A 6,000-nucleotide genomic window follows, 5' to 3' on the forward strand; every position below is an offset into this window, starting at 1 on the left:
CATATTATAACAGAGTGGTCTGATTCCCTTTTACGATCCATGCTGATTCATGCATAAACAAAATACGAGATGGCGGTTACATTTATTTACATCGGCTGCTGATTCTATGTGCCAAAGAACATGATTCGTGTACAGATATGGCACACATCTGGAGCCACTAATAAGATACTTCTTCGTAGTACAGATCATTTTAAAGCTATAAAATTAAATGTTTAGGTTTGAAAGCTGCTGGTATTGGCCAACGAAGAGCATTCTGTCGGGCAGAGTTGATTGAAATTTTGAAGATACATTTACATTCCGAATTCTAGTTGGTGTTGTCAGTGTTACTGTCATGCACTGAAGTTGCTCTCAAAATAGCTCTCACTTTCATCCAATTGCTCATATGATATCATGACGAAAGTGAGCTTGCAATGAAATACACTGCAGATGGCCGTAAGTGAAGAAGGGTTACAAGTTTTCTCGCACACTAAGAAGCCAGAACATTACGACTGCTGTCCACCACAAGATTGAACGCCACCTCGTTGTATTACTGGCACTGACGCGGCTAGCAAATTAGACGTATATAATCTAAAAAGAGAAGAATGTAAAGTTATTCTAGAAACGATACGGGTTGCAAATGGGGTCATCCAATTACATAAGCCACTTCGAAAAGGAATGGCCCAGTGCCTGGTGTAGAACGGGCATCACTGCGAAGCATGTTGAATCTTAGCGTGCTAAGTTCGGACGGTTTATGGAAAGTGGTTGAAGGAGGCGACAATGTGTTCGACATCCATGTTCCATCAAGGAACACACATGTGTTCGGGACATTCCGTTCAGCGCACATTACTGGGCATGGACTCCGTGTTCCCATGTTGACTGAACAACAGTATCAATCAACATTGCAGGGGACTCAAAATCATTGTGACTAGACCGTGAACCAGTGGCAGTTTGTCGATTGGTCAGGTGAATCACGTTTACAGTTATACCAGATCGATTAACGTGTCCATATACGTCGTCATCCAACAGGAATAAGCACAGATGAGGGCACTGTTTGCGACGGTATCTAATAGTCGCTGTTAACACGTAAGTGCAGTTGCGCCTTCAAACAGCATCCCGTACGAGAAAACCAGCTGCGTCTTCATGTGCTATTACTCGTACTGTATGTATTTTGGCTTTGCATGGCTTTGTTTAAAGAAAATATAGCTCGATGTAGTCGTAGGATCGAACCATGCACGTCTTTCTTTCCTCAAAGCTAACTCACTGCAAATAAAAACCTGTAGCTTTGATCCTGCAGCCAAATAGTCTACTCGTTGGCTAGGATTGCGAATTAGTAAAATTCACGCACATATAAACTAAAAAATAAATGAGTAATGTAATAAAAACCGTTCTATTCTAATGGCTGCAATTGACGTTGACGACACTATTATGCTGAATACTGTTTATTCAAGAAAGGACATCTCAAATAAACGGGAAGTTGACCTATGATAATCAAAATACAGACAGGAATTACTTTATCAAATGCAGTGAAGTTACGTTGAAGGGATTACGATAATGGTAGCAAGATCCCCAAACTAAATAATCATTAAAGATAAGCGGAAACAAAGTCCACTTCGTAATCACGAAATATTCATCAGCCCAAAACAGTTCGGAATTCAGTGTGATTATTTAAAATTTAACTCATGCCATCCATTGAATAATAACTCATACTCTGCCTATTCTCAGTTCCATAAACCAAGCAGTGAAAGTTAAGAGTCCTACTGTGGAGCACATAAGACCTTTCGAAATATAAGGCTCCTTCAGAAGTTAAAGTACAATAGCGACAATTCACCACCTGGAATTAATCAACTATGACGACGGAATCGAACCCATTACCATAGGCAGGCCTTCCTCCTTCCAGAACTCTACGTAAATTGTCCAGAATCGCTCCCTTGAACTCGTCACATGGAAAGTCTCAGTCTCCACTTGACTCCCGTAGCGTTCTGCAACTGTCTGTTTCTCCATCTGCTGAAGGTCATCGCCCTTAAGCTCTACAGAACTGATTTGATTCATGTTGACCTCTTCGAGGGTTACACTGATATATTACAACAATATTCAAAAAAAGAAAAGTCATGAATATTCAGTTACACTTGGATCATTTGCAATAAATATAAGTAATAATTAGACCATAAATATGTAAGCTAGCATTCTTGCTCAAGATTGCTCATGATATAGATAGCAGATTGTCGTCAGATATTGTTTAAACAATTATTTAGGCCTTCTTGGCCTTTTGGTTCTCTTTTCAATTGTGGTGTCCGTTAACACACGCAATTTTTAAATTAGCATAGCTTTTTATAGCTCTTGCAGAAAACTTTTAAAGAACGTTACTCACAAAATAAGCTGTACATTAAATAAATACGCAAGTATGACAAAATATAAGTTATTCAAATAAATTTGTGGCTAGTTGCTGTCTCAACACCAACAAACATTTGTATTCATGCTGTGTTCATTTGGTGTGTAACTGTGGACGATACGATCTTGTGACAAACATTTGCATAATGACAAGATATAAAAACTTCAATAAACTAAGAAATGAAACAGATGCAAATACGTAACTTTTAGTAATGATAGCTATAGTGCAGTACTAACAACAGAGATTTTGTAAGTCGAAATTGCACCAATCAATTGAAGGTTGTTGATTCAGAGGTTCATTGTGGAAATATTTGGTCACTGTCAATTATTAACTGTTGTTCCCAGAATGAGATTTTCACTCTGCAGCGGAGTGTGCGCTGATATGAAACTTCCTGGCACATTGAAACCGTGTGCCGGACCGAGACTCGAACTCAGGACCTTTGCCTTTCACGGGCAATCGCTCTACCAGGCTGTGGCTAAGCCATGCCTCCGCAATATCCTTTCTTTCAGGAGTGCTAGTTCTGCAAGGTTCGCAGGAGAGCTTCTGTAAAGTTTGGAAGGTAGGAGACGAGCTACTGGCAGAAGTAAAGCTGTGAGACCGTGCGTGAGTTGTGCTTCGGTAGCTCAGTTGGCAGTCTGCCTTCGGCAGTGACACAGTGCGGACCGTGTTGCCTGCCGGCCGCGCTGTGGTGCGCGCGCCTGTTTGTTTACGCCGGAGCAGCTTCGCGTGTGCGGTGTTGTGAGTCTAGAACGAGATGGCACACTCGTACAGAAAAACGACTTTGAAGTTCAGTTTTGCGAAAGACTATACACGACCAAAGGCACACGAGATTGAACGTTTCTTCAGAGAAGAGGTCAAAATCGATCCACAGGAAATTGTGGGAATCAATTTATCGCTCGTTTCAAGCGTCGTCTATGTCAAGCTTGTTGACGAGGCTGCTTGCGAAAGACTTCTACAACGATCACCGAACGGGTATCGTTTCTGTCATGCCGACGGGAATGTTGGTCGGTTACAGTCGATCACGCGGGAATGGGGATAAGCACTATACGAGTCTTCGAACTTCCGTTTGAGGTCCCGTCTGAACTTGTTACCGACGCCTTTCGATCATACGGTACAGTTCTATCCCATGTAGCCGAAAAATGGACGAGTTTTACCACGAACCCCGTTTTAAATGGGGTGAGACAAATACGGATAGAACTGAGCAAGCACGTCCCCTCTTATTTGTACATAGGAGGTTGTCGAGCGATTATAATCTATGATGGGCAACCTCGCACTTGCTCGGGGTGCGGGAAAGGAGGTCACGTCCGCTCGGAATGCCTCCAGCGACGTTTAGTGCAAACTCCACGGGATGACGTTCAGGCGCCACAACCGACGACTGTCTTACCGTTGACCTTTGTGGAAGCCCTGAGAGGCGACGTGAGGGAGACTTCCGATGGGCACCAGCAGCTGCCCCCTATAGAGAACATGGACACCAACGGACTGGAACTCCGACCACCGGTTCCACCACAGCAGACACAGGACACCACGCAAGAGATGCAGCTGACGACCGCTCCAGTCTCATCCGTGGTGGCTGCCAGTGCTTCCATCGAGAGCGTGATAGGCCAGGCCCAAGACGGAGGATACGCAACCCCAACAGCCGATGCGGAAGCAAGGCAACGGAAACAGCGTTCGCCGAAGAGAAGAAAGAAGCGTCGACTGACTTCTGCTGACGATAGCCATAGTCCCGAGGGGACAGTGGACGACAACGACAGTATCGACCTGAGACCAGTGGATTCAACAGATACCGAGATGACGATGCAGGAACTACACAGCGACGATAACTTGAACTCTCCTTCTGGTGACCGGAAGGCGGAAGTGGAGATGACAACTGTCCAACATCAGAGCGATGACAACGTTACCTCCCATCCTTCGACCAGTTCCGGAAATATGCTGGGAGACTGGGCGCAAGAAATGGACCAACAGGAACAGGATGAAAATACGAACGCGACGATTGAGGACAGTTCTGGCCAGAGGCCGGGAGGGGTCGGGAAATGTTGACCAACTTAGTGTGTTGAGGAGCGCCGGGGGTGCAGATGGACGCTTAATGACACCGCCCTACAACTGATGAACACAAGCCAGGCGTACCGCATTGCCACGATAAACATTAATGGCATACGGACACCGCTTAAAATTCAAATGCTGAAAGATATGTTACGCGCTGCGGACGTGGATATTGTACTCCTACAACAAGTGCGTTTCACATCGCCGCCAGAGTTCTACGGTTACGAGGCACATTATTCAGTGCACGATGAAAGTGGATGCGGTGTGGCGATTCTCACCAGGGAAGGAATAGGAGTGGAGGACGTCAGGTCTCTCCCTTCGGCACGCGGCATAGCGATCACTGTCGGCGCCGTTCGTTTCATCAATTTATACGCACCATCTGGCTCCACAAAACGAAGAGAAAGGGCGACTTTTTACACCGAAGAGATAGCACCGTTGCTCGCTGGACGCTTTAATAACTATATAGTGGGCGGCGACTTTAATTGTGTCGTCGACAAAAAGGACCAAGTACCTCATTATGTGCCATGCATGGAACTGCGTGCGATGATTACCGAAATGGCGCTTCTGGATACCTGGGAACTGCAGCATGGTGACAGACCGGGTTATACGTTTGTCACGGGAGACTCGGCGAGTAGACTTGATAGAGTGTATGTGACACGAGCTCTACGGACGACGATACTGGATGCCGAAATCTGGCCAGCGGCTTTTACGGATCATATGGCGTACGTCTGTACGATTTCACTAACGCGTCAGAAGATATGGCGGAGTAAAGGTCACTGGAAAATGAATTGTGCACTTTTACGTGACACTGAATGTCACCGGTCGATAGAGGCGGCCTGGGAGACCGGCGTTCGCCGCCAACGAACATCCACCTCGGTTCTCCAGTGGTGGATTAAATGCGCAAAACCAACGTTACGGAGAACATTGATACGATACGGGCAGGACAAATCGCAGTGGAACCGCACAACGGCTGATTTTTATTTTACAGCCCTGAGGGAGCTGATGACCCAACAACCATCGCCGGAAAGGCACACGGCCATGCGCAGGATAAAAGCCAAGTTATTACAGCTGACGAGACTAAGAATGGAAGGTATAATGGTCCGGGCGGGATTGGCGGACACAGTTGCTGCCGAAACCCCCTCCATGCATCACGTGGTACGTGAACGCCAACGACGACGCAGGACATTGATCAGGGAACTAATCTCTGAAACTGGCCAGCAAGTTGTGCACCAGCGTGATATTGCGCATGTGTTTACCGACTATTTCCGCCAGTTATATGGACCTGTACATGTGAACCACGAGACACTACATGATGTCATCTCGGAAATGCCCGATAGAGGACCACCACTGGATGCCGAGACTTTCATCACAGCGATAACAGAGGACGAGCTGACAGACGCAATTGCCAGGGGGGCTCCGAACAAGTCCCCAGGACAGGACGGCTTCCCAATTGAATTTTACCGCGCCTTTGCATACCTCATGGGACGGACCTGGATTCAGATGTACAACGAACTCCTGTTACCGCAGACTGGGATTCCTGCCAAATTCACGGAGGGTATAATCATCCCAATACCCAAACCAAGCGGTGGCAG

The sequence above is a fragment of the Schistocerca piceifrons genome, chromosome 3 (assembly GCF_021461385.2).
Source record: "Schistocerca piceifrons isolate TAMUIC-IGC-003096 chromosome 3, iqSchPice1.1, whole genome shotgun sequence".
NCBI lineage: Eukaryota > Metazoa > Arthropoda > Insecta > Orthoptera > Acrididae > Schistocerca > Schistocerca piceifrons.